The sequence below is a fragment of the Ascaphus truei genome, chromosome 1 (assembly GCF_040206685.1).
Source record: "Ascaphus truei isolate aAscTru1 chromosome 1, aAscTru1.hap1, whole genome shotgun sequence".
NCBI classification, from domain to species: Eukaryota; Metazoa; Chordata; class Amphibia; order Anura; family Ascaphidae; genus Ascaphus; species Ascaphus truei.
In genome coordinates this window covers 226,150,600-226,177,454 of record NC_134483.1, presented here as the reverse complement: position 1 = coordinate 226,177,454, position 26,855 = coordinate 226,150,600, and the positions used below count along the sequence as shown (strand labels likewise).

The following is a 26,855-nucleotide window of genomic DNA, read 5'->3' as shown; positions in this document are numbered from 1 at the left end:
ACGTATGTCTCCCAGGCATACCGGTTAGTGGCTGACTTCACCCTGTCACACCCGGGCAACCTGGATTGACCGCAGTCTTCCATCAGGCATGGTCACTTGCATTCCAGGGCCCGGGAGAAAATTCTCTGGCCGAACCATATCAGGGCGAACCAGGGTAACAGTGGCTTGCCGGTCTCCGATGGTCACTTTTCTCAGGTGCTTCTGCTGGATATCATTGGTCTGCATGCCGACTGGCGCCACCTGATGTCCTCCGATCTCCACTGCTGGTCCTGAGGTGACAAGGACAGGCTCTTCCGTGGATGTCCCTCTGGGTTGGATTCCATGGCTGGGAGTGGTTCCTCTGTGTGTACCAGTCGCACACGGGCGACCAGGCCACAGCTTGGAAACGGTGGCCCGGCTGGGCTTCCCCGGACCGGGCACGTCCGGGCAGTCTGGCCTGATGTGACCAACCTTATTGCAGTTGTACCACCACCTCTTATGTTTAAATTCTGTAGGGGTAGGTGGTTTACCTCCCGCTACAGGCTTGTGAGTCCATTGCGGCGTCATCTTGGCTCCCTGGGCCGGAGTGGCCACTCCTCTGTGAGCTAGTTTTGGGTAGATCAATGCCCTGCTGGATACATAGTCGTCTGCCAGCTTTGCTTCATCCACATGGGTTTTGGGTTTTCTGTCAAACACCCATGCCCTCATTCCGGGGGACACTGCTGCAGCAATTGTTCCTGATACATTAAGTCCAGTAACGCGGGAAATGTAGTGACCCCACAACCCTCCACCCACTGTGCCCAATGCAATGCTATGAGGGCATCGTAATTGACAAAGGACTCTTGAGGCTTCTTCTCGCCAGTCCTGAACTTGCCTCGGTACGCTTCTGGGGTGAGGGAGTACTGAGCCAGCAACATGTTTTTCACATGACCGTAGTCATCGCCATCCTCGTCTGGGATAGCCTGTAGAATCTGTTTGGCAAGACTAGACAACAAGGGTTTAAGTCGCATAATCCAGTCCCGTTGTGGTACTCTGTACCGTTGACATTGCATCTCGAAGTCCTTTAAGAATAGATCAATCTGGTCAGTACCATCCACGAATTTGAAGAAACTGTAATGGTTTATTCTGGGAATGTCCTGTTCCCTGTTGCCAAGGTGGGAGTGGGTTGTCTTCCCAATGCCACGCCTAGCAGCTGGATTCGCTTCACTGCCATAGCCCCCTATCCCCATGTGGTCAGGAGTGCGGTGAGCGCAGGGGTGACTAGTCCGGTCGCTGCAACACCCCGTCCATCCACTGGTGCCAAGACACCAATATTCAGGTGGTCACTTGCTCCCTCTCCATGTTCTTGCAACTCCGGAGCCGGATTAACCTCCTGCACTCCGGACTGTCAGCCACCCGCTGCAACAGTGACTGAGGGGCCATGCCCCTACGGTGGATCCATTCTGGCTTCGTAGTCATCCAGGTCTTGCTCCAGCTGTTCCTTTGTCCAACCGTCCATCGGCATTCCATAGCCCGCACATCTTTACACGACTTTTCTCTTTTGGGAACCAGTGGCAAAAAAAGGGTCTTTTTATGTATCTATTTTAGTGTATTATGTTCATTGTGATCATTTGTTGGTGTTCATTTTTACATGTTGAAAAACCCTCACATTACTTGGAAAATTAATGTAATTGCAATGAGGAAGAAACACTCAGCCATATAACTCTTCCTGATACCGATATACAAAAATAGATAACAAATGTATGCATGGAATTAGATGCATTCGGTTATGTGTTAGCGGACTTCTTTTCATGGGCTCTGTGACGCAATGGATAGCGCATTGGACTTCTAGGTGGTTGCAGATATTCAAAGGTTGTGGGTTTGAGTCCCACCAGAGTCGCTTTTGTAATGCATTACATGGGCATTTTACACATTTTGGAACTGTTTTTGTTGATTTTGCAATAAACACATGTTTAGATTTGACAATATGCTACTAGTGAAACGTAAAAAAATAAAGGTGAAAGGCCCGGGGGTAGGCAGTTTATTCAAGTGTGAAAAGTAAGTCATAAGTGTATGTATACTTGTGTGAATGCAACTATTCACAAAAATTCATAGTTTTCATTACTACTGTCTTGCAATCTTGAATGTATCTTAGCTGTTACAGCGCACTTCCTTGTATTCAGGAAATTTTCCATTTGAATCTCAACATTGATTAATTTTTCATTTACATTTAATGGAATTGAATATAATGGAATATTTTACAAAAATGTGTCAATTCTATTGGTCAAAGCATATTTGTATAGCATTGGTGCTATGTTTCAATACTGGAAAAAATATTAATTGGTCCCCTTTGATTAACGGTGTATTCTGAACAAAAGGTGGGCACTTTCATTTGTTTTGTGTTTTGGGCTGGTAAATTAAATTCGTATTTTGGTTTGGTTGTGATTTGGATTGTCAAATATATGCACAATTTTGGTTCTGTTTTTTTTTTTTAAAGCTCAATTTGTTTGTTTTAGATCTTTGATTTTCCTAAGTCATGGGGAAAAAATAGGTAAGAAAATGGTAAAATAGCGTAACAAAACATTAAGAATGCTAACATGAAGTGCAAGATCATAAAAACAGTTCAGAAAGTAAAAAATATAACGGAAAAACTTGATAAAAATAAAACTGATAGGGTGAGAAACCCCTGCATATAAAAACTCGGCATAAGACTCTAATTTTGGTGCTAAACAATGTTTGGGTTTTGGCTCTAAAAATCTTAAGGGTTTAGGTTCTGTATTTGGTTTTTGGAATTAAGCTTCTGGCAGGTTCTGAATTCAGACACCCAGTTTCACCCATCTTTTTTGGGAACCAGTGTCCAAAAAGGGTCTTTTTATGTATCTATTTTAGTGTATTATGTTCATTTTGATCATTTATTGGTGTTCATTTTTAAATGTTGGAAAACGCTCATATTACTTGGAAAATGTAAGAGATTGCAATGAGGAAGAAACACTCAGCCATATAACACTTCCTGATCCTGATATTCAAAAAAAGATAAAAAATGTATGCATGGAATTAGGTGCATTCGGTTATGAGTTAGCGGATTTCTTTTCATGGGCTCTGTGGCGCAATGGATAGCGCATTGGACTTCTAGGTGGTTGCAGATATTCAAAGGTTGTGGGTTCGAGTCCCACCAGAGTTGCTTTTGCAATGCATTACATGGGCATTTTACACATTTTGGAACTGTTTTTGTTGATTTTGCAATAAACACATGTTTAGATTTGACAATTTGCTACTAGTGAAACGTAAAAAAATAAAGGTAAAAGGCCCGGGTGTAGGCAGTTTATTCAAGTGTGAAAAGTAAGTCATAAGTGTATGTATACTTGTGTGAATGCAACTATTCACAAAAATTCATAGTTTTCATTACTACTGTCTTGCCATCTTGAATGTATCTTAGCTGGTTACAGCGCAATTCCTTGTATTCAGGAAATTTTCCATTTGTATCTCAACATTGATTAATTTTTCATTTACATTTAATGGAATTGAATATAATGGAATATTTTACAAAAATGTGTCAATTCTATTGGTCAAAGCATATTTGTATAGCATTGGTGCTATGTTTCAATACTGGAAAAAATATTAATTGGTCCCCTTTGATTAACGGTGTATTCTGAACAAAAGGTGGGCACATTCATTTGTTTTGTGTTTTGGGCTGGTAAATTAAATTCGTATTTTGGTTTGGTTGTGATTTGAATTGTCAAATATATGCGCAATTTTGGTTCTGTTTTTTTTTTTTAAAGCTCAATTTGTTTGTTTTAGATCTTAAATTTTCCTAAGTCATGGGGAAAAAATAAGTAAGAAAATGGTAAAATAGCGTAACAAAACATTAAGAATGCTAACACGAAGTGCAAGATCATAAAAACAGTTCAGAAAGTAAAAGATATAGCGGAAAAACTTGATAAAAATAAAACTGATAGGGTGAGAAACCCCTGGAGATAAAAACTCGGCATAAGGCTCTAATTTTGGTGCTAAATAATGTTTGGGTTTTGGCTCTAAAAATCTTAAGGGTTTTAGGCTTTGTATTTGGTTTTTTGAATTAAGCTTCTGGCAGGTTCTGATTTCAGACACCCAGTTTCACCCATCTCTATTGGGAACCAGTGGCCAAAAAGGGTCTTTTTATGTATCTATTTTAATGTATTATGTTCATTTTGATCATTTGTTGGTGTTCATTTTTACATTTTGAAAATCCCTCATATTACTTGGAAAATGTATGTAGTTGCAATGAGGAAGAAACACTCAGCCATATAACACTTCCTGATTCTATTATTCAAAAATAGATAAAAAATGTATGCATTGAATTAGGGGCATTCGGTTATGAGTTAGCGGATTTCTTTTCATGGGCTGTGTTGCGCAATGGACTTCTAGATGGTTACAGGTATTCAAAGGTTGTGGGTTTGAGTCCCACCAGAGTCGATTTAGTAATGCATTACATGGGCATTTTACACATTTTGCAACAGTTTTTGTTGATTTTGCAATAAACACATGTTTAGATTTGACAATTTGCTACAAGTGAAACTTAAAAAATAAAGGTATAAGGCCCTGGGGTAGGCAGTTTATTCAAGTGTGAAAAGTAAGTCATAAGTGTATCTATACTTGTGTGAATGCAACTATTCACAAAAAATCATAGTTTTCATTACTACTGCCTTGGCATCTTGAATGTATCTTAGTGTTACAGCGCACTTCCTTGTATTCAGGAAATGTACCATTTGAATCTCAACATTGATTCATTTTTCATTTACATTTAATGGAATTGAATATAATGGAATATTTTACAAAATGTGTCAATTCTATTGGTCAAATCATATTTGTATAGCATTGGTGCTATGTTTCAATACTGGAAAAAATATTAATTGGTCCCCTTTGATTAACGGTGTATTCTGAACAAAAGGTGGACACTTTCATTTGTTTTGTGTTTTGGGCTGGTAAATTAAATTCGGATTTTTGTTTGGTTGTGATTCTGATTGTCAAATATATGCACAATTTTGGTTTTGGTTCTGGTTTTTTTTTAAAGCTCAATTTGTTTTTTTAGATCTTTGATTTTCTTAAGTCATGGGGAAAAAATAGGTAAGAAAATGGTAAAATAGCGTAACAAAACATTAAGAATGCTAACACGAAGTTCAAGATCATAAAAACAGTTCAGAAAGTAAAAAATATAACGGAAAAACTTGATAAAAATAAAACTGATAGGGTGAGAAACCCCTGGAGATTAAAACTCGGCATAAGGCTCTAATTTTGGTGCTAAATAATGTTAGGTTTTGGCTCTAAAAATCTTAAGGGTTTAGGTTTTGTATTTGGTTTTTGGAATTAAGCTTCTGGCAGGTTCTGAATTCAGACACCCAGTTTCACCCATCTTTTTTGGGAACCAGTGTCCAAAAAGGGTCTTTTTATGTATTTATTTTAGTGTATTATGTTCATTTTGATCATTTGTTGGTGTTCATTTTTACATGTTGGAAAACGCTCATATTACATGGAAAATGTATGTAGTTGCAATGAGGAAGAAACACTCAGCCATATAACACTTGCTGATCCTGATATTCAAAAAAAGATCAAAAATGTATGCATGGAATTAGGTGCATTCGGTTATGAGTTAGCCGATTTTTTTTCATGGGCTCTGTGGCGCAATGAATAGCGCATTGGACTTCTAGGTGGTTGCAGATATTCAAAGGTTGTGGGTTCGAGTCCCACCAGAGTCGCTTTTGTAATGCATTACATAGGCATATTACACATTTTGGAACTGTTTTTGTTGATTTTGCAATAAACACATGTTTAGATTTGACAATATGCTACTAGTGAAACGTAAAAAAATAAAGGTAAAAGGCCCGGGTGTAGGCAGTTTATTCAAGTGTGAAAAGTAAGTCATAAGTGTATCTACAGTATACTTGTGTGAATGCAACTATTCACAAAAATTCATAGTTTTCATTACTACTGTCTTGCAATCTTGAATGTATCTTAGCTGTTACAGTGCACTTCCTTGTATTCAGAAAATTTTCCATTTGAATCTCAACATTGATTAATTTTTCATTTACATTTAATGGAATTGAATATAATGGAATATTTTACAAAAATGTGTCAATTCTATTGGTCAAAGCATATTTGTAAAGCATTGGTGCTATGTTTCAATACTGGAAAAAATATTAATTGGTCCCCTTTGATTAACGGTGTATTCTGAACAAAGGGTGGGCACTTTCATTTGTTCTGTGTTTTGGGCTGGTAAATTAAATTCGTATTTTGGTTTGGTTGTGATTTGGATTGTCAAATATATGCACAATTTTGGTTCTGTTTTTTTTTTTTTTAAAGCTCAATTTGTTTGTTTTAGATTTTTGATTTTCCTAAGTCATGGGGAAAAAATAGGTAAGAAAATGGTAAAATAGCGTAACAAAACATTAAGAATGCTAACATGAAGTGCAAGATCATAAAAACAGTTCAGAAAGTAAAAAATATAGCGGAAAAACTTGATAAAAATAAAACTGATAGGGTGAGAAACCCCTGGAGATAAAAACTCGGCATAAGGCTCTAATTTTGGTGCTAAATAATGTTTGGGTTTTGGCTCTAAAAATCTTAAGGGTTTAGGTTTTGTATTTGTTTTTTGGAATTAAGCTTCTGGCAGGTTCTGAATTCAGACACCCAGTTTCACCCATCTCTTTTGGGAACCAGTGGCCAAAAAGGGTCTTTCTATGTATCTATTTTAGTGTATTATGTTCATTTTGATCATTTGTTGGTGTTCATTTTTACATGTGGAAACCCCTCATATTACTTGGAAAATGTATGTAGTTGCAATGAGGAAGAAACACTCAGCCATATAACACTTCCTGATTCTATTATTCAAAAATAGATAAAAAATGTATGCATTGAATTAGGGGCATTCGGTTATGAGTTAGCAGATTTCTTTTCATGGGCTCTGTGGCGCAATGGACTTCTAGATGGTTGCAGGTATTCAAAGGTTGTGGGTTTGAGTCCCACCAGAGTCGATTTAGTAATGCATTACATGGGCTTTTTACACATTTTGCAACAGTTTTTGTTGATTTTGCAATAAACACATGTTTAGATTTGACAATTTGCTACAAGTGAAACTTAAAAAATAAAGGTATAAGGCCCTGGGGTAGGCAGTTTATTCAAGTGTGAAAAGTAAGTCATAAGTGTATCTATACTTGTGTGAATGCAACTATTCACAAAAAATCATAGTTTTCATTACTACTGCCTTGGCATCTTGAATGTATCTTAGTGTTACAGCGCACTTCCTTGTATTCAGGAAATGTACCATTTGAATCTCAACATTGATTCATTTTTCATTTACATTTAATGGAATTGTATATAATGGAATATTTTACAAAATGTGTCAATTCTATTGGTCAAATCATATTTGTATAGCATTGGTGCTATGTTTCAATACTGGAAAAAATATTAATTGGTCCCCTTTGATTAACGGTGTATTCTGAACAAAAGGTGGACACTTTCATTTGTTTTGTGTTTTGGGCTGGTAAATTAAATTCGGATTTTTGTTTGGTTGTGATTCTGATTGTCAAATATATGCACAATTTTGGTTTTGGTTCTGGTTTTTTTTTAAAGCTCAATTTGTTTTTTTAGATCTTTGATTTTCTTAAGTCATGGGGAAAAAATAGGTAAGAAAATGGTAAAATAGCGTAACAAAACATTAAGAATGCTAACACGAAGTTCAAGATCATAAAAACAGTTCAGAAAGTAAAAAATATAACGGAAAAACTTGATAAAAATAAAACTGATAGGGTGAGAAACCCCTGGAGATTAAAACTCGGCATAAGGCTCTAATTTTGGTGCTAAATAATGTTTAGGTTTTGGCTCTAAAAATCTTAAGGGTTTAGGTTTTGTATTTGGTTTTTGGAATTAAGCTTCTGGCAGGTTCTGAATTCAGACACCCAGTTTCACCCATCTCTTTTGGGAACCAGTGGCCAAAAAGGGTCTTTCTATGTATCTATTTTAGTGTATTATGTTCATTTTGATCATTTGTTGGTGTTCATTTTTACATGTTGGAAAACGCTCATATTACATGGAAAATGTATGTAGTTGCAATGAGGAAGAAACACTCAGCCATATAACACTTGCTGATCCTGATATTCAAAAAAAGATCAAAAATGTATGCATGGAATTAGGTGCATTCGGTTATGAGTTAGCCGATTTTTTTTCATGGGCTCTGTGGCGCAATGGATAGCGCATTGGACTTCTAGGTGGTTGCAGATATTCAAAGGTTGTGGGTTCGAGTCCCACCAGAGTCGCTTTTGTAATGCATTACATAGGCATATTACACATTTTGGAACTGTTTTTGTTGATTTTGCAATAAACACATGTTTAGATTTGACAATATGCTACTAGTGAAACGTAAAAAAATAAAGGTAAAAGGCCCGGGTGTAGGCAGTTTATTCAAGTGTGAAAAGTAAGTCATAAGTGTATCTACAGTATACTTGTGTGAATGCAACTATTCACAAAAATTCATAGTTTTCATTACTACTGTCTTGCAATCTTGAATGTATCTTAGCTGTTACAGTGCACTTCCTTGTATTCAGAAAATTTTCCATTTGAATCTCAACATTGATTAATTTTTCATTTACATTTAATGGAATTGAATATAATGGAATATTTTACAAAAATGTGTCAATTCTATTGGTCAAAGCATATTTGTAAAGCATTGGTGCTATGTTTCAATACTGGAAAAAATATTAATTGGTCCCCTTTGATTAACGGTGTATTCTGAACAAAAGGTGGGCACTTTCATTTGTTCTGTGTTTTGGGCTGGTAAATTAAATTCGTATTTTGGTTTGGTTGTGATTTGGATTGTCAAATATATGCACAATTTTGGTTCTGTTTTTTTTTTTTTTAAAGCTCAATTTGTTTGTTTTAGATTTTTGATTTTCCTAAGTCATGGGGAAAAAATAGGTAAGAAAATGGTAAAATAGCGTAACAAAACATTAAGAATGCTAACATGAAGTGCAAGATCATAAAAACAGTTCAGAAAGTAAAAAATATAGCGGAAAAACTTGATAAAAATAAAACTGATAGGGTGAGAAACCCCTGGAGATAAAAACTCGGCATAAGGCTCTAATTTTGGTGCTAAATAATGTTTGGGTTTTGGCTCTAAAAATCTTAAGGGTTTAGGTTTTGTATTTGTTTTTTGGAATTAAGCTTCTGGCAGGTTCTGAATTCAGACACCCAGTTTCACCCATCTCTTTTGGGAACCAGTGGCCAAAAAGGGTCTTTCTATGTATCTATTTTAGTGTATTATGTTCATTTTGATCATTTGTTGGTGTTCATTTTTACATGTGGAAACCCCTCATATTACGTGGAAAATGTATGTAGTTGCAATGAGGAAGAAACACTCAGCCATATAACACTTCCTGATTCTATTATTCAAAAATAGATAAAAAATGTATGCATTGAATTAGGGGCATTCGGTTATGAGTTAGCGGATTTCTTTTCATGGGCTCTGTGGCGCAATGGACATCTAGATGGTTGCAGGTATTCAAAGGTTGTGGGTTTGAGTCCCACCAGAGTCGATTTAGTAATGCATTACATGGGCATTTTACACATTTTGCAACAGTTTTTGTTGATTTTGCAATAAACACATGTTTAGATTTGACAATTTGCTACAAGTGAAACTTAAAAAATAAAGGTATTAGGCCGTGGGGTAGGCAGTTTATTCAAGTGTGAAAAGTAAGTCATAAGTGTATCTATACTTGTGTGAATGCAACTATTCACAAAAAATCATAGTTTTCATTACTACTGCCTTGGCATCTTGAATGTATCTTAGTGTTACAGCGCACTTCCTTGTATTCAGGAAATGTACCATTTGAATCTCAACATTGATTCATTTTTCATTTACATTTAATGGAATTGAATATAATGGAATATTTTACAAAATGTGTCAATTCTATTGGTCAAATCATATTTGTATAGCATTGGTGCTATGTTTCAATACTGGAAAAAATATTAATTGGTCCCCTTTGATTAACGGTGTATTCTGAACAAAAGGTGGACACTTTCATTTGTTTTGTGTTTTGGGCTGGTAAATTAAATTTGGATTTTTGTTTGGTTGTGATTCTGATTGTCAAATATATGCACAATTTTGGTTTTGGTTCTGGTTTTTTTTTAAAGCTCAATTTGTTTTTTTAGATCTTTGATTTTCTTAAGTCATGGGGAAAAAATAGGTAAAAAAATGGTAAAATAGCGTAACAAAACATTAAGAATGCTAACACGAAGTTCAAGATCATAAAAACAGTTCAGAAAGTAAAAAATATAACGGAAAAACTTGATAAAAATAAAACTGATAGGGTGAGAAACCCCTGGAGATTAAAACTCGGCATAAGGCTCTAATTTTGGTGCTAAATAATGTTTAGGTTTTGGCTCTAAAAATCTTAAGGGTTTAGGTTTTGTATTTGGTTTTTGGAATTAAGCTTCTGGCAGATTCTGAATTCAGACACCCAGTTTCACCCATCTTTTTTGGGAACCAGTGTCCAAAAAGGGTCTTTTTATGTATTTATTTTAGTGTATTATGTTCATTTTGATCATTTGTTGGTGTTCATTTTTACATGTTGGAAAACGCTCATATTACATGGAAAATGTATGTAGTTGCAATGAGGAAGAAACACTCAGCCATATAACACTTGCTGATCCTGATATTCAAAAAAAGATCAAAAATGTATGCATGGAATTAGGTGCATTCGGTTATGAGTTAGCCGATTTTTTTTCATGGGCTCTGTGGCGCAATGGATAGCGCATTGGACTTCTAGGTGGTTGCAGATATTCAAAGGTTGTGGGTTCGAGTCCCACCAGAGTCGCTTTTGTAATGCATTACATAGGCATATTACACATTTTGGAACTGTTTTTGTTGATTTTGCAATAAACACATGTTTAGATTTGACAATATGCTACTAGTGAAACGTAAAAAAATAAAGGTAAAAGGCCCGGGTGTAGGCAGTTTATTCAAGTGTGAAAAGTAAGTCATAAGTGTATGTATACTTGTGTGAATGCAACTATTCACAAAAATTCATAGTTTTCATTACTACTGCCTTGCCATCTTGAATGTATCTCAGCTGGTTACAGCGCACTTCCCTGTATTCAGGAAATTTTCCATTTGAATCTCAACATTGATTAATTTTTCATTTACATTTAATGGAATTGAATATAATGGAATATTTTACAAAAATGTGTCAATTCTATTGGTCAAAGCATATTTGTATAGCATTGGTGCTATGTTTCAATACTGGAAAAAATATTAATTGGTCCCCTTTGATTAACGGTGTATTCTGAACAAAAGGTGGGCACTTTCATTTGTTTTGTGTTTTGGGCTGGTAAATTAAATTCGTATTTTGGTTTGGTTGTGATTTGGATTGTCAAATATATGCACAATTTTGGTTCTGTTTTTTTTTTTTAAAGCTCAATTTGTTTGTTTCAGATCTTTGATTTTCCTAAGTCATGGGTAAAAAATAGGTAAGAAAATGGTAAAATAGCGTAACAAAACATTAAGAATACTAACACGAAGTGCAAGATCATAAAAACAGTTCAGAAAGCGACCTCCCCCAGCCATGGGCGGGGGGGTTTCATGACCAGGGGGAGCCGGCCTTCCCCCCCACTGGCCCGCCCCCGCACCGACCTCCCCGTTACAGGGGAGGGGTCCAAGCACACCTAATTTAAGGCCAAGCTGGCGGGGGCTCGTCCTCTTTGCCTCCCGCCAGCCAAATCCCACCCACCCATCCCCTTTAGTTAGGATAGGGCAATCTGATGGTAACCATCAGACAATGTGAGCGGGGTATGCTCGGTAGGTAGCTGGGAATAAAGCTGTTATGTGTTGTTAATGCTTCTCTGTTCTGTTGCAGTACGGAATTCTGTTACTCTGCTGATCTTGAAAGGAACAAGGTTCCAAGCAGGAGGGGTTGTTGACCGACTTTGCCTTTGTCGCGGCGGCTCGTGGGGGGTAGGTTCTTGTTCTTGCCAGACCGGGAGCTGGGCTGTTTGAGCCCGGGGGGAGCACGAGTGGGCGAGGTCAGATATTCATGACGTCGATAACCGGCTCGCTCAGACGGCAGCGGCGTGGGGGCCGGCTGACCCTCCCCTTCCTGTCAAGGTACACTCTGGCGGGGAGTAGCATTTACCCTTCTTAATTTAAATAAATAGCCGCGGCCATTTTACCTCCAGTCTTGTCTCCTGTCGTTATTTGGGGTATTTCGGGGGCCGGGGCGGGGGGGGGGGAACTGCCTGGCAACCTCCCTGGTCAAGTAAAAAATATAGCGGAAAAACTTGATAAAAATAAAACTGATAGGGTGAGAAACCCCTGGAGATAAAAACTCGGCATAAGGCTCTAATTTTGGTGCTAAATAATGTTTGGGTTTGGCTCTAAAAATCTTAAGGGTTTAGGTTTTGTATTTGGTTTTTGGAATTAAGCATCTGGCAGGTTCTGAATTCAGACACCCAGTTTCACCCATCTTTTTTGGGAACCAGTGTCCATAAAGGGTCTTTTTATGTATCTATTTTATTGTATTATATTCATTTTGATCATTTGTTGGTGTTCATTTGTACATGTTGGAAAACCCTCATATTACTTGGAAAATTTACGATCAGGCGCGTGGCGGCCATTTTTTGGAAAAATTAGCGCGTCTCCGGTTCTAGCGCGGTCGGATCGGGTGGCCCCCGAGGACCGCGCTATAACGGGGTTTAGCTGTATTATGTTAATTTTGATCATTTGTTGGTGTTCATTTTTACATGTTGAAAACCCTCATATTAATTGGAAAATGTATGTAGTTGCAATGAGGAAGAAACACTCAGCCATATAACACTTCCTGATACCGATATACAAATATAGATCAAAAATATATGCAATAATTAGGTGCATTCGGTTATGTGTTAGCGTATTTCTTTTCATGGCTTCTGCGGCGCAATGGATAGCGCATTGGACTTCTAGGTGGTTGCAGATATTCAAAAGTTGTGGGTTCGAGTCCCACCAGAGTCACTTTTGTAATGCATTACATGGGCATTTTACACATTTTGGAACTGTTTTTGTTGATTTTGCAATAAACACATGTTTAGATTTGACAAAATCTAAGTCATAAGTGTATGTATACTTGTGTGAATACAATTATTCACAAAAATTCATAGTTTTCATTACTACTGCCTTGCCATCTTGAATGTATCTCAGCTGGTTACAGCGCACTTCCTTGTATTCAGGAAATTTTCCATTTGAATCTCAACATTGATTCATTTTTCATTTACATTTAATGGAATTGAATATAATGGAATATTTTACAAAACGTGTCAATTCTATTGGTCAAAGCATATTTGTATAGCATTGGTGCTATGTTTCAATACTGAGAAAAATATTAATTGGTCCCCTTAGATTAACGGTGTATTCTGAACATACTGTAAGGTGGGCACTTTCATTTGTTTTGTGTTTTGGGCTGGTAAATTAAATTCGTATTTTGGTTTGGTTGTGATTTGGATTGTCAAATATATGCACAATTTTGGTTCTGTTTTTTTTTTTTTTTAAAGCTCAATTTGTTTGTTTTAGATGTTTGATTTTCCTAAGTCATGGGGAAAAAATAGGTAAGAAAATGGTAAAATAGCGTAACAAAACATTAAGAATGCTAACACGAAGTGCAAGATCATAAAAACAGTTCAGAAAGCGATCTCCCCCAGCCATGGGTGGGGGGGTTTCATGACCAGGGGCAGCCGGCCTTACCCCCCCGCTGTCCCGCCCCCGCACCAACCTCCCCGTTACAGGGGAGGGGTCCAAGCACACCTAATTTAAGGCCAAGCTGGCGGGGGCTCGTCCTCTTTGCCTCCCGCCAGCCAAATCCCACCCACCCATCCCCTTTAGTTAGGATAGGGCAATCTGATGGTAACCATCAGACAATGTGAGCGGGGTATGCTCGGTAGGTAGCTGGGAATAAAGCTGTTATGTGTTGTTAATGCTTCTCTGTTCTGTTGCAGTACGGAATTCTGTTACTCTGCTGATCTTGAAAGGAACAAGGTTCCAAGCAGGAGGGTTTTTTGACCGGCTTTGCCTTTGTCGCGGCGGCTCGTGGGGGGTAGGTGCTTGTTCTTGCCAGACCGGGAGCTGGGCTGTTTGAGCCCGGGGGGAGCACGAGTGGGCGAGGTCAGATATTCATGACGTCGATAACCCGCTCGCTCAGACGGCAGCGGCGTGGGGGCCGGCTGACCCTCCCCTTCCTGTCAAGGTACACTCTGGCGGGGAGTAGCATTTACCCCTCTTAATTTAAATAAATAGCCGCGGCCATTTTACCTCCAGTCTTGTCTCCTGTCGTTATTTGGGGTATTTCGGGGGCCGGGGCGGGGGGGGGGGAACTGCCTGGCAACCTCCCTGGTCAAGTAAAAAATATAGCGGAAAAACTTGATAAAAATAAAACTGATAGGGTGAGAAACCCCTGGAGATAAAAACTCGGCATAAGGCTCTAATTTTGGTGCTAAATAATGTTTGGGTTTGGCTCTAAAAATCTTAAGGGATTAGGTTTTGTATTTGGTTTTTGGAATTAAGCATCTGGCAGGTTCTGAATTCAGACACCCAGTTTCACCCATCTTTTTTGGGAACCAGTGTCCATAAAGGGTCTTTTTATGTATCTATTTTAGTGTATTATATTCATTTTGATCATTTGTTGGTGTTCATTTGTACATGTTGGAAAACCCTCATATTACTTGGAAAATTTACGATCAGGCGCGTGGCGGCCATTTTTTTTAAAAATTAGCGCGTCTCCGGTTCTAGCGCAGTCGTATCGGGTGGCCCCCGAGGACCGCGCTATAATGGGGTTTAGCTATATTATGTTAATTTTGATCATTTGTTGGTGTTCATTTTTACATGTTGAAAACCCTCATATTAATTGGAAAATGTATGTAGTTGCAATGAGGAAGAAACACTCAGCCATATAACACTTCCTGATACCGATATACAAAAATAGATCAAAAATATATGCATGGAATTAGGTGCATTCGGTTATGTGTTAGCGTATTTATTTTCATGGCCTTTGCGGCGCAATGGATAGCGCATTGGACTTCTAGGTGGTTGCAGATATTCAAAGGTTGTGGGTTCGACTCCCACCAGAGTCACTTTTGTAATGCATTACATGGGCATTTTACACATTTTGGAACTGTTTTTTTTTATTTTGCAATAAACACATGTTTAGATTTGACAAAATCTAAGTCATAAGTGTATGTACTGTATACTTGTGTGAATACAACTATTCACAAAAATTCATAGTTTTCATTACTACTGCCTTGCCATCTTGAATGTATCTTAGCTGGTTACAGCGCACTTCCTTGTATTCAGGAAATTTTCCATTTGAATCTCAACATTGATTCATTTTTCATTTACATTTAATGGAATTGAATATAATGGAATATTTTACAAAAATGTGTCAATTCTATTGGTCAAAGCATATTTGTATAGCATTGGTGCTATGTTTCAATACTGGAAAAAATATTAATTGGTCCCCTTTGATTAACGGTGTATTCTGAACAAAAGGTGGGCACTTTCATTTGTTTTGTGTTTTGGGCTGGTAAATTAAATTCGTATTTTGGTTTGGTTGTGATTTTGATTGTCAAATATATGCACGATTTTGGTTCTGTTTTTTTTTTTTTAAAAGCTCAATTTGTTTGTTTTAGATGTTTGATTTTCCTAAGTCATGTGGAAAAAATAGGTAAGAAAATGGTAAAATAGCGTAACAAAACATTAAGAATGCTAACACGAAGTGCAAGATCATAAAAACAGTTCAGAAAGTAAAAAATATGGCGGAAAAACTTGATAAAAATAAAACTGATAGGGTGAGAAACCCCTGGAGATAAAAACACGGCATAAGGCTCTAATTTTGGTGCTAAATAATGTTTGGGTTTTGGCTCTATAAATCTTAAGGGTTTAGGTTTTGTATTTGGTTTTTGGAATTAAGCTTCTGGCAGGTTCTGAATTCAGACACCCAGTTTCACCCATTTCTATTGGGAACCAGTGGCCAAAAAGGGTCTTTTTATGTATCTATTTTAGTGTATTATGTTAATTTTGATCATTTGTTGGTGTTCATTTTTACATGTTGGAAAACCCTCATATTAATTGGAAAAAGTATGTAGTTGCAATGAGGAAGAAACACTCAACCATATAAAACTTCCTGATACCGATATACAAAAATAGATCAAAAATATATGCATGGAATTAGGTGCATTCGGTTATGTGTTAGCGTATTTCTTTTCATGGGCTCTGTGGCGCAAAGGATAGCGTATTGGACTTGTAGGTGGTTGCAGATATACATATTCATATTAATTGGAAAATGTATGTAATTGCAATGAGGAAGAAACACTCAGCTATATAACACTTCCTGATACCGATATACAAAAATAGATCAAAAATATATGCATGGAATTAGGTGCATTCGGTTATGTGTTCGCGTATTTATTTTCATGGGCTCTGTGGCGCAATGGATAGCGCATTGGACTTCTAGGTGGTTGCAGATATTCAAAGGTTGTGGGTTCGAGTCCCACCAGAGTCACTTTTGTAATGCATTACATGGGCATTTTACACATTTTGGAACTGTTTTTGTTGATTTTGCAATAAACACATGCTTAGATTTGACAAAATATAAGTCATTAGTGTATGTATACTTGTGTGAATACAATTATTCACAAAAATTCATAGTTTTCATTACTACTGCCTTGCCATCTTGAATGTATCTTAACTGGTTACAGCGCACTTCCTTGTATTCAGGAAATTTTCCATTTGAATCTCAACATTGATTCATTTTTCATTTACATTTAATGGAATTGAATATAATGGAATATTTTACATAAATGTGTCAATTCTATTGGTCAAAGTATATTTGTATAGCATTGGTGCGATGTTTCAATACTGGAAAAAATATTAATTGATCCCCTTTGATTAACGGTGTATTCTGAACAAAAGGTGGGCACTTTCATTTGTTTTGTGTTTTGGGCTGGTAAATTAAATTCGTATTTTGGTTTTGTTGTGATTTTGATTGTCAAATATATGCACGATTTTGGTTCTGTTTTTTTTTTTTAAAAGCTCAATTTGTTTGTTTTAGATGTTTGATTTTCCTAAGTCATGTGGAAAAAATAGGTAAGAAAATGGTAAAATAGCGTAACAAAACATTAAGAATGCTAACACGAAGTGCAAGATCATAAAAACAGTTCAGAAAGTAAAAAATATGGCGGAAAAACTTGATAAAAATAAAACTGATAGGGTGAGAAACCCCTGGACATAAAAACATGGCATAAGGCTCTAATTTTGGTGCTAAATAATGTTTGGGTTTTGGCTCTATAAATCTTAAGGGTTTAGGTTTTGTATTTGGTTTTTGGAATTAAGCTTCTGGCAGGTTCTGAATTCAGACACCCAGTTTCACCCATCTCTATTGGGAACCAGTGGCCAAAAAGGGTCTTTTTATGTATCTATTTTAGTGTATTATGTTAATTTTGATCATTTGTTGGTGCTCATTTTTACATGTTGGAAAACCCTCATATTAATTGGAAAATGTATGTAGTTGCAATGAGGAAGAAACACTCAGCCATATAAAACTTCCTGATACCGTTATACAAAAATAGATCAAAAATATATGCATGGAATTAGGTGCATTCGGTTATGTGTTAGCGTATTTCTTTTCATGGGCTCTGTGGCGCAAAGGATAGCGTATTGGACTTCTAGGTGGTTGCAGATATTCATATTAATTGGAAAATGTATGTAATTGCAATGAGGAAGAAACACTCAGCCATATAACACTTCCTGATACCAATATACAAAAATAGATCAAAAATATATGCATGGAATTAGGTGCATTCGGTTATGTGTTAGCGTATTTCTTTTCATGGGCTCTGTGGCGCAATGGATAGCGCATTGGACTTCTAGGTGGTTGCAGATATTCAAAGTTGTGGGTTCGAGTCCCACCAGAGTCACTTTTGTAATGCATTACATGGGCATTTTACACATTTTGCAACTGTTTTTGTTGATTTTGCAATAAACACATGTTTAGATTTGACAAAATCTAAGTCATTAGTGTATGTATACTTGTGTGAATACAATTATTCACAAAAATTCATAGTTTTCATTACTACTGCCTTGCCATCTTGAATGTATCTTAGCTGGTTACAGCGCACTTCCTTGTATTCAGGAAATTTTCCATTTGAATCTCAACATTGATTCATTTTTCATTTACATTTAATGGAATTGAATATAATGGAATATTTTACAAAAATGTGTCAATTCTATTGGTCAAAGCATATTTGTATAGCATTGGTGCTATGTTTCAATACTGGAAAAAATATTAATTGATCCCCTTTGATTAACGGTGTATTCTGAACAAAAGGTGGGCACTTTCATTTGTTTTGTGTTTTGGGCTGGTACTGTAAATTAAATTCGTATTTTGGTTTTGTTGTGATTTTGATTGTCAAATATATGCACGATTTTGGTTCTGTTTTTTTTTTTTTAAAAGCTCAATTTGTTTGTTTTAGATGTTTGATTTTCCTAAGTCATGTGGAAAAAATAGGTAAGAAAATGGTAAAATAGCGTAACAAAACATTAAGAATGCTAACACGAAGTGCAAGATCATAAAAACAGTTCAGAAAGTAAAAAATATGGCGGAAAAACTTGATAAAAATAAAACTGATAGGGTGAGAAACCCCTGGAGATAAAAACTCGGCATAAGGCTCTAATTTTGGTGCTAAATAATGTTTGGGTTTTGGCTCTATAAATCTTAAGGGTTTAGGTTTTGTATTTGGTTTTTGGAATTAAGCTTCTGGCAGGTTCTGAATTCAGACACCCAGTTTCACCCATCTCTATTGGGAACCAGTGGCCAAAAAGGATCTTTTTATGTATCTATTTTAGTGTATTATGTTAATTTTGATCATTTGTTGGTGTTCATTTTTACATGTTGGAAAACCCTGATATTAATTGGAAAATGTATGTAGTTGCAATGAGGAAGAAACACTCAGCCATATAAAACTTCCTGATACCGATATACAAAAATAGATCAAAAATATATGCATGGAATTAGGTGCATTCGGTTATGTGTTAGCGTATTTTTTTCATGGGCTCTATGGCGCAAAGGATAGCGTATTGGACTTCTAGGTGGTTGCAGATATTCATATTCATATTAATTGGAAAATGTATGTAATTGCAATGAGGAAGAAACACTCAGCCATATAACACTTCCTGATACCAATATACAAAAATAGATCAAAAATATATGCATGGAATTAGGTGCATTCGGTTATGTGTTCGCGTATTTCTTTTCATGGGCTCTGTGGCGCAATGGATAGCGCATTGGACTTCTAGGTGGTTGCAGATATTCATATTAATTGGAAAATGTATGTAATTGCAATGAGGAAGAAACACTCAGCCATATAACACTTCCTGATACCGATATACAAAAATAGATCAAAAATATATGCATGGAATTAGGTGCATTCGGTTATGTGTTAGCGGATTTCTTTTCATGGGCTCTGTGGCGCAATGGATAGCGCATTGGACTTCTAGGTGGTTGCAGATATTCAAAAGTTGTGGGTTCGACTCCCACCAGAGTCACTTTTTTACACATTTTGGAACTGTTTTTGTTGATTTTGCAATAAACACATGTTTAGATTTGACAAAATCTAAGTCATAAGTGTATGTACTGTATACTTGTGTGAATACAACTATTCACAAAAATTCATAGTTTTCATTACTACTGCCTTGCCATCTTGAATGTATCTTAGCTGGTTACAGCGCACTTCCTTGTATTCAGGAAATTTTCCATTTGAATCTCAACATTGATTCATTTTTCATTTACATTTAATGGAATTGAATATAATGGAATATTTTACAAAAATGTGTCAATTCTATTGGTCAAAGCATATTTGTATAGCATTGGTGCTATGTTTCAATACTGGAAAAAATATTAATTGGTCCCCTTTGATTAACGGTGTATTCTGAACAAAAGGTGGGCACTTTCATTTGTTTTGTGTTTTGGGCTGGTAAATTAAATTCGTATTTTGGTTTTGTTGTGATTTTGATTGTCAAATATATGCACGATTTTGGTTCTGTTTTTTTTTTTTTAAAAGCTCAATTTGTTTGTTTTAGATGTTTGATTTTCCTAAGTCATGTGGAAAAAATAGGTAAGAAAATGGTAAAATAGCGTAACAAAACATTAAGAATGCTAACACGAAGTGCAAGATCATAAAAACAGTTCAGAAAGTAAAAAATATGGCGGAAAAACTTGATAAAAATAAAACTTATAGGGTGAGAAACCCCTGGAGATAAAAACACGGCATAAGGCTCTAATTTTGGTGCTAAATAATGTTTGGGTTTTGGCTCTATAAATCTTAAGGGTTTAGGTTTTGTATTTGGTTTTTGGAATTAAGCTTCTGGCAGGTTCTGAATTCAGACACCCAGTTTCACCCATCTCTATTGGGAACCAGTGGCCAAAAAGGGTCTTTTTATGTATCTATTTTAGTGTATTATGTTAATTTTGATCATTTGTTGGTGTTCATTTTTACATGTTGGAAAACCCTCATATTAATTGGAAAATGTATGTAGTTGCAATGAGGAAGAAACACTCAGCCATATAAAACTTCCTGATACCGATATACAAAAATAGATCAAAAATATATGCATGGAATTAGGTGCATTCGGTTATGTGTTAGCGTATTTTTTTCATGGGCTCTGTGGCGCAAAGGATAGCGCATTGGACTTCTAGGTGGTTGCAGATATTCATATTAATTGGAAAATGTATGTAATTGCAATGAGGAAGAAACACTCAGCCATATAACACTTCCTGATACCAATATACAAAAATAGATCAAAAATATATGCATGGAATTAGGTGCATTCGGTTATGTGTTAGCGTATTTCTTTTCATGGGCTCTGTGGCGCAATGGATAGCGCATTGGACTTCTAGGTGGTTGCAGATATTCAAAGGTTGTGGGTTCGAGTCCCACCAGGGTCACTTTTGTAATGCATTACATGGGCATTTACCACATTTTGGAACTGTTTTTGTTGATTTTGCAATAAACACATGTTTAGATTTGACAAAATCTAAGTCATAAGTGTATGTACTGTATACTTGTGTGAATACAACTATTCACAAAAATTCATAGTTTTCATTACTACTGCCTTGCCATCTTGAATGTATCTCAGCTGGTTACAGCGCACTTCCTTGTATTCAGGAAATTTTCCATTTGAATCTCAACATTGATTCATTTTTCATTTACATTTAATGGAATTGAATATAATGGAATATTTTACAAAACGTGTCAATTCTATTGGTCAAAGCATATTTGTATAGCATTGGTGCTATGTTTCAATACTGAGAAAAATATTAATTGGTCCCCTTAGATTAACGGTGTATTCTGAACATACTGTAAGGTGGGCACTTTCATTTGTTTTGTGTTTTGGGCTGGTAAATTAAATTCGTATTTTGGTTTGGTTGTGATTTGGATTGTCAAATATATGCACAATTTTGGTTCTGTTTTTTTTTTTTTTTTAAAGCTCAATTTGTTTGTTTTAGATGTTTGATTTTCCTAAGTCATGGGGAAAAAATAGGTAAGAAAATGGTAAAATAGCGTAACAAAACATTAAGAATGCTAACACGAAGTGCAAGATCATAAAAACAGTTCAGAAAGCGATCTCCCCCAGCCATGGGTGGGGGGGTTTCATGACCAGGGGCAGCCGGCCTTACCCCCCCGCTGTCCCGCCCCCGCACCAACCTCCCCGTTACAGGGGAGGGGTCCAAGCACACCTAATTTAAGGCCAAGCTGGCGGGGGCTCGTCCTCTTTGCCTCCCGCCAGCCAAATCCCACCCACCCATCCCCTTTAGTTAGGATAGGGCAATCTGATGGTAACCATCAGACAATGTGAGCGGGGTATGCTCGGTAGGTAGCTGGGAATAAAGCTGTTATGTGTTGTTAATGCTTCTCTGTTCTGTTGCAGTACGGAATTCTGTTACTCTGCTGATCTTGAAAGGAACAAGGTTCCAAGCAGGAGGGTTTTTTGACCGGCTTTGCCTTTGTCGCGGCGGCTCGTGGGGGGTAGGTGCTTGTTCTTGCCAGACCGGGAGCTGGGCTGTTTGAGCCCGGGGGGAGCACGAGTGGGCGAGGTCAGATATTCATGACGTCGATAACCCGCTCGCTCAGACGGCAGCGGCGTGGGGGCCGGCTGACCCTCCCCTTCCTGTCAAGGTACACTCTGGCGGGGAGTAGCATTTACCCCTCTTAATTTAAATAAATAGCCGCGGCCATTTTACCTCCAGTCTATTCTCCTGTCGTTATTTGGGGTATTTCGGGGGCCGAAGCGGGGGGGGGGGTGGGGGGAACTGCCTTGCAACCTCCCTGGTCAAGTAAAAAATATAGCGGAAAAACTTGATAAAAATAAAACTGATAGGGTGAGAAACCCCTGGAGATAAAAACTCGGCATAAGGCTCTAATTTTGGTGCTAAATAATGTTTGGGTTTGGCTCTAAAAATCTTAAGGGATTAGGTTTTGTATTTGGTTTTTGGAATTAAGCATCTGGCAGGTTCTGAATTCAGACACCCAGTTTCACCCATCTTTTTTGGGAACCAGTGTCCATAAAGGGTCTTTTTATGTATCTATTTTAGTGTATTATATTCATTTTGATCATTTGTTTGTGTTCATTTGTACATGTTGGAAAACCCTCATATTACTTGGAAAATTTACGATCAGGCGCGTGGCGGCCATTTTTAAAAAAAATTAGCGCGTCTCCGGTTCTAGCGCAGTCGTATCGGGTGGCCCCCGAGGACCGCGCTATAACGGGGTTTAGCTATATTATGTTAATTTTGATCATTTGTTGGTGTTCATTTTTACATGTTGAAAACCCTCATATTAATTGGAAAATGTATGTAGTTGCAATGAGGAAGAAACACTCAGCCATATAAAACTTCCTGATACCGATATACAAAAATAGATCAAAAATATATGCATGGAATTAGGTGCATTCGGTTATGTGTTAGCGTATTTATTTTCATGGCCTTTGCGGCGCAATGGATAGCGCATTGGACTTCTAGGTGGTTGCAGATATTCAAAGGTTGTGGGTTCGACTCCCACCAGAGTCACTTTTGTAATGCATTACATGGGCATATTACACATTTTGGAACTGTTTTTTTTTATTTTGCAATAAACACATGTTTAGATTTGACAAAATCTAAGTCATAAGTGTATGTACTGTATACTTGTGTGAATACAACTATTCACAAAAATTCATAGTTTTCATTACTACTGCCTTGCCATCTTGAATGTATCTTAGCTGGTTACAGCGCACTTCCTTGTATTCAGGAAATTTTCCATTTGAATCTCAACATTGATTCATTTTTCATTTACATTTAATGGAATTGAATATAATGGAATATTTTACAAAAATGTGTCAATTCTATTGGTCAAAGCATATTTGTATAGCATTGGTGCTATGTTTCAATACTGGAAAAAATATTAATTGGTCCCCTTTGATTAACGGTGTATTCTGAACAAAAGGTGGGCACTTTCATTTGTTTTGTGTTTTGGGCTGGTAAATTAAATTCGTATTTTGGTTTGGTTGTGATTTTGATTGTCAAATATATGCACGATTTTGGTTCTGTTTTTTTTTTTTTAAAAGCTCAATTTGTTTGTTTTAGATGTTTGATTTTCCTAAGTCATGTGGAAAAAATAGGTAAGAAAATGGTAAAATAGCGTAACAAAACATTAAGAATGCTAACACGAAGTGCAAGATCATAAAAACAGTTCAGAAAGTAAAAAATATGGCGGAAAAACTTGATAAAAATAAAACTGATAGGGTGAGAAACCCCTGGAGATAAAAACACGGCATAAGGCTCTAATTTTGGTGCTAAATAATGTTTGGGTTTTGGCTCTATAAATCTTAAGGGTTTAGGTTTTGTATTTGGTTTTTGGAATTAAGCTTCTGGCAGGTTCTGAATTCAGACACCCAGTTTCACCCATCTCTATTGGGAACCAGTGGCCAAAAAGGGTCTTTTTATGTATCTATTTTAGTGTATTATGTTAATTTTGATCATTTGTTGGTGTTCATTTTTACATGTTGGAAAACCCTCATATTAATTGGAAAAAGTATGTAGTTGCAATGAGGAAGAAACACTCAACCATATAAAACTTCCTGATACCGATATACAAAAATAGATCAAAAATATATGCATGGAATTAGGTGCATTCGGTTATGTGTTAGCGTATTTCTTTTCATGGGCTCTGTGGCGCAAAGGATAGCGTATTGGACTTGTAGGTGGTTGCAGATATTCATATTAATTGGAAAATGTATGTAATTGCAATGAGGAAGAAACACTCAGCCATATAACACTTCCTGATACCAATATACAAAAATAGATCAAAAATATATGCATGGAATTAGGTGCATTCGGTTATGTGTTTGCGTATTTCTTTTCATGGGCTCTGTGGCGCAATGGATAGCGCATTGGACTTCTAGGTGGTTGCAGATATTCAAAGTTGTGGGTTCGAGTCCCACCAGAGTCACTTTTGTAATGCATTACATGGGCATTTTACACATTTTGCAACTGTTTTTGTTGATTTTGCAATAAACACATGTTTAGATTTGACAAAATCTAAGTCATTAGTGTATGTATACTTGTGTGAATACAATTATTCACAAAAATTCATAGTTTTCATTACTACTGCCTTGCCATCTTGAATGTATCATAGCTGGTTACAGCGCACTTCCTTGTATTCAGGAAATTTTCCATTTGAATCTCAACATTGATTCATTTTTCATTTACATTTAATGGAATTGAATATAATGGAATATTTTACAAAAATGTGTCAATTCTATTGGTCAAAGCATATTTGTATAGCATTGGTGCTATGTTTCAATACTGGAAAAAATATTAATTGATCCCCTTTGATTAACGGTGTATTCTGAACAAAAGGTGGGCACTTTCATTTGTTTTGTGTTTTGGGCTGGTAAATTAAATTCGTATTTTGGTTTTGTTGTGATTTTGATTGTCAAATATATGCACGATTTTGGTTCTGTTTTTTTTTTTTTAAAAGCTCAATTTGTTTGTTTTAGATGTTTGATTTTCCTAAGTCATGTGGAAAAAATAGGTAAGAAAATGGTAAAATAGCGTAACAAAACATTAAGAATGCTAACACGAAGTGCAAGATCATAAAAACAGTTCAGAAAGTAAAAAATATGGCGGAAAATCTTGATAAAAATAAAACTGATAGGGTGAGAAACCCCTGGAGATAAAAACTCGGCATAAGGCTCTAATTTTGGTGCTAAATAATGTTTGGGTTTTGGCTCTATAAATCTTAAGGGTTTAGGTTTTGTATTTGGTTTTTGGAATTAAGCTTCTGGCAGGTTCTGAATTCAGACACCCAGTTTCACCCATCTCTATTGGGAACCAGTGGCCAAAAAGGATCTTTTTATGTATCTATTTTAGTGTATTATGTTAATTTTGATCATTTGTTGGTGTTCATTTTTACATGTTGGAAAACCCTCATATTAATTGGAAAATGTATGTAGTTGCAATGAGGAAGAAACACTCAGCCATATAAAACTTCCTGATACCGATATACAAAAATAGATCAAAAATATATGCATGGAATTAGGTGCATTCGGTTATGTGTTAGCGTATTTTTTTCATGGGCTCTATGGCGCAAAGGATAGCGTATTGGACTTCTAGGTGGTTGCAGATATTCATATTCATATTAATTGGAAAATGTATGTAATTGCAATGAGGAAGAAACACTCAGCCATATAACACTTCCTGATACCAATATACAAAAATAGATCAAAAATATATGCATGGAATTAGTTGCATTCGGTTATGTGTTAGCGTATTTCTTTTCATGGGCTCTGTGGCGCAATGGATAGCGCATTGGACTTCTAGGTGGTTGCAGATATTCATATTAATTGGAAAATGTATGTAATTGCAATGAGGAAGAAACACTCAGCCATATAACACTTCCTGATACCGATATACAAAAATAGATCAAAAATATATGCATGGAATTAGGTGCATTCGGTTATGTGTTAGCGGATTTCTTTTCATGGGCTCTGTGGCGCAATGGATAGCGCATTGGACTTCTAGGTGGTTGCAGATATTCAAAGGTTGTGGGTTCGACTCCCACCAGAGTCACTTTTGTAATGCATTACATGGGCATTTTACACATTTTGGAACTGTTTTTGTTGATTTTGCAATAAACACATGTTTAGATTTGACAAAATCTAAGTCATAAGTGTATGTACTGTATACTTGTGTGAATACAACTATTCACAAAAATTCATAGTTTTCATTACTACTGCCTTGCCATCTTGAATGTATCTTAGCTGGTTACAGCGCACTTCCTTGTATTCAGGAAATTTTCCATTTGAATCTCAACATTGATTCATTTTTCATTTACATTTAATGGAATTGAATATAATGGAATATTTTACAAAAATGTGTCAATTCTATTGGTCAAAGCATACAGTATTTGTATAGCATTGGTGCTATGTTTCAATACTGGAAAAAATATTAATTGGTCCCCTTTGATTAACGGTGTATTCTGAACAAAAGGTGGGCACTTTCATTTGTTTTGTGTTTTGGGCTGGTAAATTAAATTCGTATTTTGGTTTTGTTGTGATTTTGATTGTCAAATATATGCACGATTTTGGTTCTGTTTTTTTTTTTTAAAAGCTCAATTTGTTTGTTTTAGATGTTTGATTTTCCTAAGTCATGTGGAAAAAATAGGTAAGAAAATGGTAAAATAGCGTAACAAAACATTAAGAATGCTAACACGAAGTGCAAGATCATAAAAACAGTTCAGAAAGTAAAAAATATGGCGGAAAAACTTGATAAAAATAAAACTTATAGGGTGAGAAACCCCTGGAGATAAAAACACGG

General features: G+C 36.4%; 11 non-coding genes across 11 annotated transcripts; all 11 read left to right on the top strand.

Annotated features, from left to right (window-relative positions):
- The first annotated feature begins 1,772 nt into the window (after positions 1 to 1,772).
- Positions 1,773 to 1,858, top strand: TRNAR-UCU (transfer RNA arginine (anticodon UCU)). Its single transcript is given in 2 exon segments — positions 1,773 to 1,809; positions 1,823 to 1,858. It is a non-coding gene; the product is annotated as a tRNA-Arg (tRNA).
- Positions 1,859 to 3,053: 1,195 nt separating this feature from the next.
- On the top strand, positions 3,054 to 3,139 carry TRNAR-UCU (transfer RNA arginine (anticodon UCU)). The gene is given in 2 exon segments: positions 3,054 to 3,090; positions 3,104 to 3,139. It is a non-coding gene; the product is annotated as a tRNA-Arg (tRNA).
- A 2,465-nt stretch (positions 3,140 to 5,604) lies between these two features.
- TRNAR-UCU (transfer RNA arginine (anticodon UCU)) lies at positions 5,605 to 5,690 on the top strand. The gene is given in 2 exon segments: positions 5,605 to 5,641; positions 5,655 to 5,690. It is a non-coding gene; the product is annotated as a tRNA-Arg (tRNA).
- A 2,470-nt stretch (positions 5,691 to 8,160) lies between these two features.
- TRNAR-UCU (transfer RNA arginine (anticodon UCU)) lies at positions 8,161 to 8,246 on the top strand. The gene is given in 2 exon segments: positions 8,161 to 8,197; positions 8,211 to 8,246. It is a non-coding gene; the product is annotated as a tRNA-Arg (tRNA).
- A 2,470-nt stretch (positions 8,247 to 10,716) lies between these two features.
- On the top strand, positions 10,717 to 10,802 carry TRNAR-UCU (transfer RNA arginine (anticodon UCU)). Its single transcript is given in 2 exon segments — positions 10,717 to 10,753; positions 10,767 to 10,802. It is a non-coding gene; the product is annotated as a tRNA-Arg (tRNA).
- Positions 10,803 to 16,419: 5,617 nt separating this feature from the next.
- TRNAR-UCU (transfer RNA arginine (anticodon UCU)) lies at positions 16,420 to 16,505 on the top strand. Its single transcript is given in 2 exon segments — positions 16,420 to 16,456; positions 16,470 to 16,505. It is a non-coding gene; the product is annotated as a tRNA-Arg (tRNA).
- A 1,329-nt stretch (positions 16,506 to 17,834) lies between these two features.
- TRNAR-UCU (transfer RNA arginine (anticodon UCU)) lies at positions 17,835 to 17,919 on the top strand. Its single transcript is given in 2 exon segments — positions 17,835 to 17,871; positions 17,885 to 17,919. It is a non-coding gene; the product is annotated as a tRNA-Arg (tRNA).
- A 1,541-nt stretch (positions 17,920 to 19,460) lies between these two features.
- On the top strand, positions 19,461 to 19,546 carry TRNAR-UCU (transfer RNA arginine (anticodon UCU)). The gene is given in 2 exon segments: positions 19,461 to 19,497; positions 19,511 to 19,546. It is a non-coding gene; the product is annotated as a tRNA-Arg (tRNA).
- A 1,313-nt stretch (positions 19,547 to 20,859) lies between these two features.
- TRNAR-UCU (transfer RNA arginine (anticodon UCU)) lies at positions 20,860 to 20,945 on the top strand. The gene is given in 2 exon segments: positions 20,860 to 20,896; positions 20,910 to 20,945. It is a non-coding gene; the product is annotated as a tRNA-Arg (tRNA).
- Positions 20,946 to 24,401: 3,456 nt separating this feature from the next.
- On the top strand, positions 24,402 to 24,486 carry TRNAR-UCU (transfer RNA arginine (anticodon UCU)). Its single transcript is given in 2 exon segments — positions 24,402 to 24,438; positions 24,452 to 24,486. It is a non-coding gene; the product is annotated as a tRNA-Arg (tRNA).
- Positions 24,487 to 26,022: 1,536 nt separating this feature from the next.
- Positions 26,023 to 26,108, top strand: TRNAR-UCU (transfer RNA arginine (anticodon UCU)). The gene is given in 2 exon segments: positions 26,023 to 26,059; positions 26,073 to 26,108. It is a non-coding gene; the product is annotated as a tRNA-Arg (tRNA).
- Positions 26,109 to 26,855: the final 747 nt, after the last annotated feature.